Source organism: Pelodiscus sinensis, chromosome 1 (genome assembly GCF_052426305.1).
Source record: "Pelodiscus sinensis isolate ZL-2025 chromosome 1, ASM5242630v1, whole genome shotgun sequence".
NCBI lineage: Eukaryota > Metazoa > Chordata > Testudines > Trionychidae > Pelodiscus > Pelodiscus sinensis.
Genome location: NC_143052.1, coordinates 126553257 through 126567754, shown reverse-complemented (window position 1 = coordinate 126567754; position 14498 = coordinate 126553257). Strand labels below are relative to the sequence as shown.

The window sequence follows — 14498 nt, the reverse complement described above, 5'->3', positions numbered from 1 at the left end:
AAGTGGGAAAAAACACTGACTGTACTAACAAAACTAACACACCGACTATATAAAAAGAGATAGGCACTGGGTTCACATCTGTCCAGGCACACAATTGGGAGGGATTCTACCCCCATACAGCCTCAACCTCAGAAAACTGATGATGCTGAGGGCAGGAGTGGGGGGCAGAAGATGCCTCTAGATAACACAGCTAGAAAAAAGTTCTACCACAAGACAATGCAGTACAAGTAAGTTGGGGATATGCAGAGCCACTTAAAGATCTGTGATCTTATTCATGATGTATTAGTTACAGTTGAATAAAATAAAATAAAATTGGGGTAAATTTACAAAGTAAATGTAACACTGAGCCCAATTCTGTAAGGTGCTAAGCACCAAGGGTTCAATGAGATCTGAGGATACTCAGCAGTTTACAGGGTCAGGTCTTCAAAGTATATAAATGTGCTGTATAACTGACAGTTATCCATTCTGTATACTTAAGAGCAATGTACTTAAATTAAAATTTCTCCAGAGCAATTAGTGCAGTTTTATGTTTTCCTTAGGCAAATGCTTTGCTATGTCAAATTGCTCTCTTCTTCTCTCAGTTTAGTCTATATTGATCTTACCCTTTCAGTATAAACTCCTATTATTATTTATAAACTGTAATGACAGTGCAACTTCCCTGTCTTATTAAGAAAGTTATAATCTATCAAAAAAGAAAATCCAGTCAAATTTATAACACTGTTTTAAGAAGAATGAAGTAGATAGAAAAATACCAAAGATAGAGTGCTGCCAGAAAATTACCAATTCTGTTTTGTTCTTCAACATCAATAGTAGGCTGGTTTAGGACAGAGACAGTATCAACTACTCTAAGATAATGAAGTACATTAGGCATCATTAGTCATACATGAACCCTCCTCCCCCCCAAAAAAAAGACCCGATAAGCAACTCTAGAAACTCTACACAGCACCCTAAACTTGAAATAAGATATGCAATTTGAGCTACACAAACTGCATATTCTATTTTGAAATTTGGTATGTCTACACAGCGCCAAATTTAGAAATATCACACTATTTTGAGCCATCCCTTAACCCTCATGCAATAAGGCTTACCGGGATGGCAAAATAGCGCACCCATTATTTTGAAAAATATTTCAAAATAATAGGTGCCTTGCTTAGACTTTGGGATACCTCCGGTATCCCAAAATAGCTGTGCAGTGTAGATGTACTATTCGTGAATTCAACACAGGAGTCCTCCAGAGGCCTACAGTCTGTTAAAGCTATTTTCCTTCTATGCACAAAAGCAGAAAACATTAACAGCTGTATTTTCAGACAAATTTATAGTTATATGAAATCCTGGTGAACTCATTTTGCTAGACTTAAGCACAGCTTTGTGTTCCTGACTGATGTATTTCATGGATTATATTGTACACATTTATCATGTTAAAGATTTTGATGGTTTTTTAAAGTGCAGATTAATTTTTTAGAAATAGGTTTTAAGCAGTATAGGAATGACCAGCATATTAGGCTGCTGATGGATTGGCTTTCATTTAGTAATTAAATCTCTTTAAATTAAAGCCGAGTTTTTGTACTTCTAACAAACAAATCCAAGTTTTCAACAGCAATTAAATATGATCTTACTGAAAGGTCAAGGACACTGTCTAGGCCTTATATTGTTAGTCTTTTCTGAATGCCCAACATCCAGACCAACTTTTCCTTCTCTCAGTTTGCCTTCAAACATTCATCTCAGTAGGGCTAACGCACGCAGCTACTCAATGGACATTTGGAAAATATATTTTTCCACAGGATCTGTTGCAGGGATTTAGGGCTGTCCATACTCCTTGTCATTTGCTCCTTCCCTTCTCCTTTTCCCCACCTTCCCAGCTTTTTCCTCTCTCCAGATCCAAGAAAAACAGATAAGTGCTTGTAATCTAGACCAGTGGTGCACAACCTGTGGGTCGTAACCCCCAAGTGGTTCGTGGAAGTCTTCCTTGGGGATCACTGTGCCGGGCCCCATCCCCAGTCGCCCAGATCTAAGCACCGCGCTGCGTGACCGCCAACAGCCAGGCCCAGCCACGGGGGTTGCAGTTGAAAAAAAGATTGTACACCACTGATCTAGAATATATTTTTTTCTTCCAATGCTGAAATTAAAAAAATCTCTTAAAATTAAATATTGGAGCTTTGCACTTTAAATTTCAAAAGCAGAACTTTTTATACAACTATCAGCAAGGGGATAATGTTCTAAAAGAGATTGCTTTGAATGCACAGCATATTGCATCAAAGTTACATTCTTACAATTCTGGTATTCAGCTAGAATTACTAAGTAACAGATTGAGAGAGTGTTGCAGAAAATTAACAAATTAGCCAAATCAAAGAGAAAAAAATTAAAACAGTCATAAGTTAATAGTTATTACACCATTCCTGCATCTGGAACTTCTTCTCTGTCCCATTGTTTGGTGTCCACCTCCTCTGACGACAAGGAGCAATCATCAGGTGAATGCTCGCAGTTTTCCACACACACGGAGCGGGGGAGGTGGGCACAGAAGGGATAGGGTGCGATTGTCACTTGGCCTTCTCGGCCTGCACATCGTGCTGCAGTTGGTGCACATGGAAGCGCATGCAGCACCAGTCTGTGCCACCTGGCCTCAGGAGGCAGCCCCTGAGCATCCCCAGGATCCTGCTCACAGGCTCAGAGGAGGCCCCACACATATGTCTGGCCCTGTGCGGGGGAGGGGATCACTACCAGCCATGGCTGGAAACAGGCTGGGCACAAGGGTGCAGGCACGACTCCATACATACCGAGAAGTGCCACAGACAGCACACAGGCATGCCTGCCCACGCGAGGCACCCCCTGCTTCCGCAGACAGCGCTACTAGGCGCAGGTGTGTGTGCGGGCCCCATGGACTGCCAGGCTGCTACAGGCTACATTCAATACCCTTGTAAAAAAAATCACTTTTTCTATAAAGCCATAAATATTTGCCCATCTCAGAAAAATTCTGCCAACACCCCTTAAAGAAAATATTTTAAATTACTAGCACCATCTGTTTGATCTAGTGTTTTGGGGTCTTATCAGCATCCGATGTAGGACCTGATCCTGGATACATTTCTGGCTATAAAACTTTGACTTCAAAAATTCTACTCACATAAGTCTTATGCCGAGAAGTCATTGTTTACAGGGCAAGGCTCAGAGACTAAATTCCTTGGGAAGGAACTCTCTCTTTTGAAGCACAGTGTCAGCATAAAACAATCACCATCAAGTCAGAAAATCTTTCCAAGGTGATTTTTCTTATTCTGTATATTTTGCCAAATTAGGAAGCATTACAGAAATATCTAATTTAATTAGACAGCTATCATCAAGTTACAGGGCGTCCCCGCTGTAAGTCGCCCCTGTATACATCCGTTCCTCACTAAAAGTCATTGATGCTTGTAGGAACTGATGATTATAAGTCCTCCCATTCCTCACTCTTAAGTTATGCAACAACAAAAAAAAAACCAATTTGCACAAATAGAAGTCAGCTGCAGGAAAAAAATTTCCTGCTTTAAGTTGTTTCTCTGTAAGTCCAAGGTTTTTAGAACATATCTTGGACTTATAGCAAGGACGGCCTGTATTCCTATCAGACAAAACATCGCACAGGGCTACATTGCTAATTTTTCATTTTGCCATAATGGATGGGGGGCGGGGAATGATTTCACCCAGACTGTTCTTGAGCTGCCTAAGGAACAGCTTAGGAAGGGGACAGTGAAACTTGGAGCTACAATCTCCTCCCCAGGTTCCCTGATGCTCCCAGCATTGGTGCCAGTGGGCAGGTACACTCCAGTTCTCTGTACCAATATAAGGTGCCCTTTACTTTGTTTTGAGGGGGGAGGGAGGGATTGGGCAGATTTAACAAGTGTACTAGAAAGACTCCTTGCTGCTGACCAATTCCAGCCCCTTCACCGCCTTCTGCATTTCTGAGTACAGGGCTGGCAGCATGGCTGGGAGTGCTAGGCCGCCAGAGGAACTGCCAGCATTCTGCTCCTTTCCCCACTGTCTCTCCCATCCAGGAAAGGAGCAGACGGGCCAGCCTTGCACCCCCCAGCTCTTTACACAGACACAGCAGCTCTGTGGAGGGGCAGGGCTGGAAGTTCTGCTCCATTCCCTGTTGGGAGGTCAGCAGGGAAAAAAGCAGAACTGCCAGCAGCTCTCTGGCTGTCATACAGCTGATAATGTCAGATGGGGAGGGGAAGAGAGGAGAAGAGTCGAGCTTCCTCAGGTTGGAGGGAGAGCAGAGTCATGTGGGGGTGGGGAGATCATGTGAAGAGGTCACATGCCCCCATCTTACCTGGTGTGCCCTCCCCCTCCTCTACTGGTAAGAACTTTTGTTTTCCTATACCACTGGCTCCCGTGAAGGAGTAAACAGTGGCCCATGGCAGCATAAGTTCCCCAATATACTGGTTCAACTATGCCTCATTAAGGGGGGGCAGAACCAAGGCTCTGTCCAGTCCCCACCTACCCCCAGAAACAAAGTAAAGGGCACCTTATTCCGCCCCCTCCTCCCCCCTCCACACTCCATTTGCACTGGCATGCAAGTCAAGTCACAGTTACAGCCCAGGGATCAGATTAATTAAAAAATACGTAGTAGTCTGCTGGCCCTTTAGTTGTTGCTCTGCAACTTCCTCTCAACTTGCACCTGAAAGGCTAGCCCTCAACAATGGTCTCAAACAAAGGTGGTAATGAGCAAAAACATGAGATTCTTAAATTTCAGGCAAAGGCATGAGAGGATGAAGCTTCAGGTTTACCAGACATGTGGAAGACCTAGCCCTCATTACAAGAAAAAAAATTAAAATTTCAACAATGTTTTCATACTCAAAAATTACAACCAGTTCCTATATAATTTTCCTTTTCTATAGCAGTGAAATTAAAATGTACACAAAAAAATTATTAAACTAATAAACTCCAATGAAATGTTCTCATGTTCTTGCCTTTATTTTCCTAACCAACAATAACCAGCCTCTCCTGATCTACTTCAGCAAGAGATTGACATTTCCTTTAAGATCCTTAAAAAAAATAAAGCTGTTTTTTCTCTGTGAGAATAGTTCTCTCTCTCTCTCTCTCTCTCCTTTCTTTTTTAAGTAAAGTCTGCTTTAGATTAGACTTTAAAAATAAATAAATAAATGCAACAGCATATTCCAGGCAGTATGTTATACAAAACCATCTCTCAAGTGCTGGAAATATTCAGGCTACAGACTCAGGCCTCTACAGCGTCCTCATCGTGTGTTAATGATTACACATTCATTCACTATCAAAACCAGTGTCCTCTAGAATTATGCACAAAGAACAGTTCTCCACAGTACATCTTTACTCTGCTTAGGGTACAATTACTTTGATTTTACAATGGCAAAAAAATGAAAGGGGGAAAAACCCACCATAACCTGCTATGCATTTGCCATTTATCTACTATATTAAATGTGTTAATTTAGTTCAATTTTCTTTCTATACTAAGAAATTAACATCTCTAAATATTCAAAATTTACTTTCTCCACAGAGGAGATTGTCAAGATATGCAGGTCACTACACTGCGACCCAAACTCTGTTGGAAAGGAATTGCCTTTATAAACTCAAGCTGATCTTGATAATGAAATTTATCCCATCAAATTTTTTGGTACTCGCAGGCAATATAACATTATTTTCCTCTAAATATGCAATTTTTTTTATCCTGAAATATTTGCTACTTAAATAAAAACTATACCATGATAGCCTAGCTGCAAAACCACCTGGTAAGTGAAAAATTTATTTAAAAAATCATATGCTGTTTTTAAATGGTTTATCTTATTATAATGCAGAAAATATGAATGCAGAATTTCTTCCTGCAGGAGAGTTTTCAAATTGAAGCTTACATTAACCAAGATGTAAATTTAAAAAAACCAAAACCGTATACACTAAACCTTTAGATGATTTCTTTTTTGTTGCTTTGAAGCACTTCATTCCTCCCCTCCTTTTTTTTTTTTTTTTTTTTTTTTGATGTGATGAAAAATTGCTCTAGTCCTACTTGGAATTCAAAAGAGAACAGGAAGGAACGTCTGAGTTTCATACAGATTCATTTTTATTTGCTTACAGGACGTGGCGGATTCAAAAGCTGGCTTCATTTTTCAGTATCCTTAAAGGACCTAACTTTTTTTTGGCAAGTATCTTGGTTGGAACTTCAAGTTCAGCCAAAATAGACAATAAAACAGTAAGGAGGCATAATGCCAAAAATGCAAAGGAATCAGCATCCAATCCAGAACCTAATTCCCCTCCTCCCAGCCCCAGCGATTTACACAGGAAGACGTTAAAAAATAGAAAACCTTCTCTTTGTCCTAGAATGAACTCTCCATATTTTAAAACAACTTATGAACATATTAGCTCCACTGGAGGCAAGTTAAGAGTTCTATTGCTGCACTTGAACTGACGGATTTAAAAAAACACACATTTTTTATCATTAGGCTGGTTTGAATTTCATACCGTTTCTGCTTCTTGGGAAGAATTCTTTTATGTATTAACATGTGGAAACTCTCACACAAGATAATGTGAAATTTAATTGAAGAGTAACTTCATGTACTTTTTCACAATGCCTAGCCTTAAATCATTTTCCTTGTTGGCAATAACCTTCTATTAGCCTCTGAGCTAGAAATGTCCCAGTGACAAAAAACTTAGAACTCATTCATTGCAGAAAATATTTTCCTTGAAATAATACATTTTGGAAAGTCAACTATGAACAATACTACGGAAACGAAAGCCAATGAACGATACAGAAATATAAGCCTTTCTGTGAGGGTATATGCAATGTTCCCTTATATATGTATTAGGAAGACAGGCAGGAAGAGGAGGAGGGAATTTCTTGAAGCTTTACAGTATAGTAGAAAATGTTTTACTTCATAAAGTCCTCCTTAATCTTAAACAAAAAACAAGACTACATAGCACTATAAAGACTAACAAGATGGTTTATTAGGTGATGAGCTTTCTTGGGCCACGCCCACTTCCTCAGATCAAATAATGAAAGAAAATTGTCACAACCATATATACCAAAGGATACAATTTTAAAAAATGAACACATATGAAAAGGACAAATCAAATTTCAGAACAGAAAGGGGGGAGGTAAATGTCTGTGAGCTAATGATATTAGAGGTGATAATTGGGGAAGCTATCTTTATAAAGGGTAAGATAATTAGAGTCTTTGTTCAAACCTAAGTGTAAAGTGTCGAATTTGAGCATGAATGACAGTTCAGAGGATTCTCTTTCAAGTGTATTCTTAAAAGGCCTTTGAAGCAGGATGCGGGTAATCAAGTCGTTGAGACAATGTCCTTTCTGGCTGAAATGGCAAGAAACTGTTTTTTCTTTGTGATCCTGTCTAATATCTGTTTTGTGGGCATTGGTCCTTTGGTGAAGTGTCTGAGACATTTGCCCAATGTACATAGCAGACGGACACTTTCGGCACATGATAGCATAAATTATATTTCTGGATGAGCAGGAATATATGTTCTTGATCTTATAACTCACTTGGTTAGGCCCAATAATGGTATCAGCAGAGTGAATATGTGGACAAAGCTGGCAACAGAGTTTGTTGCAAGGGAAGGTACCAGGGTTGGTATTAGTGTGGTATGTCCTGTGGTTGTTGGTAAGAATCATCTTGAGGTTAGGTGGTTCTATCACTCCTTAATCTTAGGCCTCATCTATACAAGTTTTGCCAATAGACATGTCACCTAGAACTGCATGTGTGTGGGGTGGCGTGGGGAGGGGGAATCATATCTTGTGACCAATTCAGTTATGCCAACAAAACCCTGAGTGCAGCAGATGCATGCAACTATGCCAACACACGTTTGTTGTCACAGCTAACATCATTTGTGGAGATGGTACAGCTACACCAACAGAACTCCTCCTGTTGACATACACTGCGTCTTCATTAAAGTGGCTCAGCTGGTGTAACCGTGTCAGCACAGTCTCTGTAACACACATATGTTCTCTGAAGAAGCTTTTTTGTGCTTCCTTGCTAGTACACATGATGTGGTATTGCAAGCTGAGTTACTTTGAACCTGGGATTTTATTTTAAGAAGAAAATAAAATGCCAAAAAATGTTGATAAGTCTGATGAGTCTATAAATGGACAGAGAACTTTCCAGAATTCAAACTGCAGCTAATCTTTACACAAAAAAAGAGAAATACAGGTTAGCGCATTAATGTATGCAGTGCAGAATAAAGCTGAAATTATTTATTATACCTTACTTTTCCCAAGGAAGGAAATAAAGAATAACTATGGTATTAAAAAGATTAACAAGTGTGTAATTCCAAAGAGGAAGAATACAAGAACGGGTGTGGTTTTTAACCAAAAAGGGCCCAGAGAAAGGGTAGAAGCATTTATAAGGTTGATCATTGTTAACTTAGGTATTAGAATGAAGAAAAACCCATACGTCTGTCCAGTACTGGGAATTTTAAATGGGACTCACAAAAGAATCATAGTCTGAAATAACTCTGAAAGAGGAGAGATATCTGACCCAACACAGGAATCTAGTAAAAATACATCAGACTGAAGGAGTAGTGGAAGCATACTGCCAACAAAAAGACATGTCAAAATGGAAAGAGAAAAGCAACATGACATTGCATAAAATATCACTAAATTCCCTGAGCAGAAACACAGCAAGTATGGTAAGTGAATATAAAAGAGAATCAATCTCTTACATTTCCAGCCAGTAAAAACATGCTGGAAATGTAAGTAGTTTAAAAAAAAGGGGGTGGTAAGAGGGCAGGTTGGGAGCATGACTGTGAAAGCAAAGAAATCAGAGAAATAATCCAAGCTACAGTGTCTCATGGGAGTTGCAGTTCCAATCCTTGCGCCTCCACTCTTCTCTGAGGCCTACTTTCTGGCTTGACTATATTTCCCATGATATACTGCTATCTCCCTCCTGTGGCTGAGCTTCTAGGGTTGCCAGATGGTTTCAACAAAAATACCAGAAACACTTGACATTACACCACAATCTACATTACATCTTATTTAGAAAATACCGGACATTTCTATTTTCTCATTTATATTTTCTCAATTTGTTTCCCGAACAGAAAGCTCAAATACTGGACTGTCCGGTTCAAAACTGGACACGTGGAAACCCTATGAGCTTCATAGAAGTTCAGAGAGGCTCAATGAACCAATAAGGGAAGAAAAGTCTATTCTTTCACTGTGAAAGACATGGGACTAAATCCTGGCCCATTCTATGGCCTTTCTGTACCTCTGGCAGTACAAGGGGCCAGGCAGCTGGATAGCTGAATATTCCTAGCACAGAGAAATCCCCAGCTGAAATACAGCTTGTGGTGTGACTCCTTTTCTACCCTCCCTTACTGCTCAAATACTCTGTAGGGATATGTCAGGGAAAGAATGTGACTGAAGTCACATTGGTGCACAGATCACAATGGTGCACAGATCCTTTTGGCTGCTCTTATACAGGTGCTAAACTGACCCCTACCAGTCCGAGAACCAAGAAACTGTAAAGGGATTTGAGAGCCACCTCTGAAGTCCATTGTGGGTGCTGTGCTAGACACAGGCCCACAGATGGGGAGTGGGGGGTGCAAAGAGGGCAATTGCGGAGAGCCTGGAGATTCTAAAGGGCCTAGAGCTCCTGACCACTACCACTGCTACTGCAGCAGCAGCGGCTATGAATCACCGTCAGGGCACCGCATGGCCATGCGCACCAGCTGGCTCTAAGGGCCAGCAGGGGTGGGGGTTCACACTGTCCACCCACCCCTTCTGCCAGAGGCCCTGCCCCTTCCTGGAACACAGAGCTCCCCCCCACACACATTGCCCAGAAGCCCAGCGATCCCATCTGCTCCCCTAACAGTTAGCTCCGTCTTTAAATCAAGATTTTAGAAGATATGTGGTAGTTCAATTGGAAGTTACGGACCCAATGGTGGGTTAAAATCTGGGGACTGGAATTATGCAGGTGGGCAGATTGGAAGATCATGGTTCTCCTTTCTGGCCTTAAAATCTATCAGTCTATGATAGAGGCCATAATACTACAATTTAATGGATGCAACAATATTCCTCTCGCTAGATGCAGCTAGCAAGTTTCACTCCCCCTTGCCAATGCCAAGCCAACAACTTCCATAATGACATTCAGATGATATTTCTTTCATCGCCTCCCATTGGTCTTTACAAGTGCCCTAGAAATCTTCCACAGAAAACTGCATGAGGCTCTGCAGATTCTGTCAGGACTCCAGGACATTTATTTGTATGACATTTTAGTCAAAGGAAGCACATAATGTAAGCTTACAAACGTGCAGAAGGCTGCTGGACTAAAATAGAGAAACAAATATTATGGCAACTTTTTTTGAGCATTTGCTTTGTGACAACAAAGGGCATATGACCAATGAAGAGGGTGGATTCAGAAGAACCAAAGGTACAGTTGAAATGCCATCATGTAAAAGTGTAAACTGATGCATTTCTCAAGCTTATAAAATATTGAAGTAAATTCTTAACATACTTGCCCTATAAAGTCCACACTTTTTACAAACTTATTAAGACAGACAATGTAGATTAAGCTCAGGAGAACATTAATACACCAGTTGACACCAATACAGTCATTTTATGAACTTCCCAATTTTTCAGAGTTCTGAGAGGATGCCATTCACCTATGGTCTTGATGCTATTCCCTCTAAATGGAGATGATGATTGGAAGTCTGTAGTGTTTTGTTGCAGAGAAAAAAGGATGCTTGGCCACCATAACATTCCCAAGATATTGTACGATTTTCATAATTTCTAGCTTGCAACAAACTCCCAGGCATCTGTGCTGTTAATAAATAGTAGAGATCAGGAAAAGGTGGTGCTACGTAAATACCACACAAGCTCCAGTGGCAGCTGACATCTCATCAAGGAATCTTATTGCTCACCAAGATTCACCCGGGGCTTTGACTGATGAAGATGCCATTTGGAATGACCTGCTATCTCCACTACACAAATTATGATGGATTAAGACTGCTGAAAACCAAACAGAAGTTTGTAAGCAGCATCACCCATAGGGAAGTGTGGGGCCTGAGATAATTCCCCATTCCATACCCCACATCCTGGCCCTGCCCTACCACTTTCCACCCCTGCTCCACCCCTGCCCGACCCCCACTCCACCCCTTCCCCCAAGCCCTGCCCCTGCTCTGCCCCACCTCTTTCTTCCTCTGCCCCACCCTTTTTCACCCCACTTGCATCCCTTCCTTCAAGCTCTCTCCCCTAAGCAAGCCAGGGGTTACTGGGGGGACTGGCACCAGCAGCAAAAGTGGGGCTGCACCCCCCTTGCTCACCACAGTGGCCAGAAGCAGAGCAACTTGGTCCCAACCCGCTTCGCTTCCCTGAGCAAAGTGACTGCTTCCCACTGCTAGGGTGAAGTAGATCAACCCAGAGGGAGATGGTACAGTGGAGCAGGCTGGAGTTGGGTCATTCCCCTTCCTGCAATTTCCATCACCACTGGTGAATGTGGGGGCAGACCCAGCCCCTGCTGCCAGCCAACACCAGGCTCCTTGCTAATCCCCTATGCCACCTTGTGTCCTGCGCACCCTCCCGAAGTGTGGGGTCCAGGACGACTGCACCAAGCCATCCAATGGACAGGCTGGCTGTTTGCAAGACATGGTTGCACCAGTTACTTCACAAGAAATCATCTAGCCTGTGATTTCTAACAAGGGAGTGGAACTGTCCAAAATTAATGTACGGCATTTGTACTGTAGTCTAACTGTCCCTGAACAACAACAATGTAGTTAGAATATACTACAGCTTTACAAAATATGAGGATGAAGCTTCTAGATTGGAATGCTGATTTAACACAAGTCAACATTGAAAACATAAAGGTGGAGTCATGTAAGTCTTGCAGAATGACCAAAATGAAAATAGGTTAGAAAGCCTCTCATCCTCCAACATGATCTGGGAGTCCTTGGAAGAGTTAAAAGGCGTGTGTGTTGTTTTGGCATTCTAAAAGAAAACAGAGATTGATGACAAGTCTCGACTTGCCAATGCTAAATTCCAAACGCTGAGGATATAGCATATTACTTCCAGACTCCACTGCTCCTGGGTAGAAAGGGCAGTATGGCTCCTCAGTTCATCAGTTTATGGACTAATAGTCCAGAACACCATCAATCCCATAGAAATAAATCTTTTTACTAAGTAGAACAGCAGCTCCCAACTGCCAGGCTGCAGACCAGTGATGGACCACGAATCGCTGGCTGCCGGGCCACGGTGGCTGTCAGAGCTCAAGCTGCCTGAGGAGACACAATGGGGGAATGAAGGGGTGTGAAGGAGGAGGAGTGTGCATGCTGCCAACTGCCACTCCCCCTGCCCGTGCAGCCGCTTTTGCTGCAACTGAAACAGCAGCAGGAGGAGGAAAAGCAGAAGGCACCTCCTTCCCCCCTTGGTAATGGCGGCCAGACGGGGCTCCATGATCCCCTTCTACCCATGGGAGTGCAAGATGCGCTTGGGGAGGGAGGGACCACAAAGGAGAAGGCCGTTCCTCCTGCCCTTGCAGCAGTAATGGCCATGCTCCCTAGAGGGGGCAGCCTTGCTCTGGGGAGGGTGGGGTGAGGGCAAAGGGGTGTTGGGTGAGGGTGTGGTGGGGTCATGGGGCAAAAGGGTGTTGGCATGGGCTGTAGGAGTGGGAGTCAAAGGGCTGTAGGGATGGGGGTCAAATTTGCATAATGAATATATATGCAAATAAAATGTTACCAGTCCAACCACCAAAAGTTTGTGAATGGGTTTGCTGGTCTGCAGCATTAAAAAAAAAAGTTGGGAATCACTAAATTAGAACGTGCTGTTGGAGGAATGGACAGGATTTGGGTGAGAGGGTGATAATTTGGCATGTAGGCTGTCCTGAGTCAGCCTTGTAGGCATCGCATAAAGAGACATGTGTTTGGCACTACTGGGTTGCATGATACCATATGGCCGAGTAGCTGAAGACAGTCATGCACCATGACTCATGGCATTAAATGCAATTTGAGATCCAAGTCACGGATTATTAAGAATCTGTCTCATGGCAGGGAAGCTATGGAGGCTGTTGAATCAAGCTGTGCTCCAATGAGTTGTATGGATTGTGTTGGTGTGAGCAATGATTTTGTTTTGTTTATTAACAAGCCCAGGGAGTGGAAGCATGCCATGACCAGGTAAGTGCTTCAATGAGAATCCACTTCAGTTTTTGCCTTGATGAGGCAATCATAAGGGTAAGGGTATATCACCATGTCTTGTTTCCTCAGGTGGGCAGTAACTACCATGAGCATCTTGGAGAAAACTCTTGGTGCTGTGGAGAATCCAGAAGGTTGGATGGTATATTGGTAGTGCTGGGTACTTAAGGTGAAGCGGAGAAAACGCCTGTCAGGAGGATTGAATCGTAACATGAAAGTAAGCATCCTGTAAATTGAGGCAGGAGGTGCATACCCTCCCTTGCCTGGGCTGATCTAACCTGCCTCTCCTCCTCCCTCCTGCCCCCCACTTCACTGTTCAAAAAACAAATCTTTAATAGGCATAATTAAAAGCCTCTTTTTTATGTTAATTGTGTTGGGAGTTGTATTTCTCCTATCGTGTTTGCTAAGAGTGAAATCACTGGGAGCTGAAATCATTTGAGACTGATGGGCAGAAGTCACAGTCAAGAGGTGGATGGCAGTGGATGGTCACTAACAGCCAGCAACACAGTGGCAGAGAGATACAATGAGAGACCAGCAGGGCAGTGGTGGCACGACAAGTGGCCAGCCTAATGGAAGTGGAGAAGCATGACAAGTGCCAGCAGGGCAGTGGCAGAAAAGTGTGATAAGCAGCCAGCAGGGCAGTGGTGAAAAGCAGTGAGCAGGTGGTTGATGAGTGACCAGGAAAGTAAGATGCCCCTTTACCTCCTCCAACCCCAATGGGAGGTGAACTCTGCAGATGCACTTCTGAATTCTCAGTCTGTCCTGACCCAGGGCAGCAACTCTGAGTGGGGTGCAGAGAAAGTTTGGGCATGTGAAGGGGTTATTAGGTTCTGAAGACAAGCAATGTGAGAGGAAAAGAACACTGCCCAAACTACTTGAACAGGGACTTTTACTCATAGTGCTTGTTTATGAATCTTGTTTGTGGTATTTTTCCAAATTAATGCCAAGTTACTTCCTTCCCTTTTATTAAAAGTTCCTTTTCTACTCAGGCTCTGTGCTTGCAAGTGGGGAAGCATTGCCTCTCAGAGGTGTCCACGGCTGGTGTGTGAATTTCCTGGGTTACTGAGTAGGGAGTCTCAAGCCAGTTCTGTGTTGGGTGAATGGAGAGGAACTCCCTCATACTGAACCCAGCCCTGGCTGCTGCTGGCTCCGCCTGGAAGAACAGAAACATGCCATGTGATTTGGGTGTCAATCAAAAGAGTTTGTATTTCACTATTGATTATTCACAGCAAACAAGTGGCAAGAATTATTTGCAGAAATTGTTCAGTGAATATTTCTGAACAAATAAATATGAGAAAATTGCATTTGTTTAATCTACAAACACAAAGGAGATGTTGATATTTTGAGCTGTGTCTCAGCTTAAGGAGACATACT

At 42.5% G+C, this 14498-nt stretch overlaps 1 protein-coding gene across 31 annotated transcripts in view; it reads right to left on the bottom strand.

Moving 5' to 3' along the window:
• The window catches only part of LOC149525630 (uncharacterized), a 484863-nt gene that overhangs the window by 373630 nt on the left and 96735 nt on the right, over positions 1-14498 (bottom strand). Inside the window, exon 5 of one of the 31 annotated variants that reach the window (XR_016347251.1) lies at positions 12-14277. The exons of the other annotated variants lie outside the window; for them this stretch is intronic. The gene's annotated coding sequence lies outside the window, so the exon portion shown is untranslated. Of the gene's footprint in view, positions 1-11; positions 14278-14498 lie in introns of those variants that run through there. 31 annotated transcript variants of the gene reach the window in all.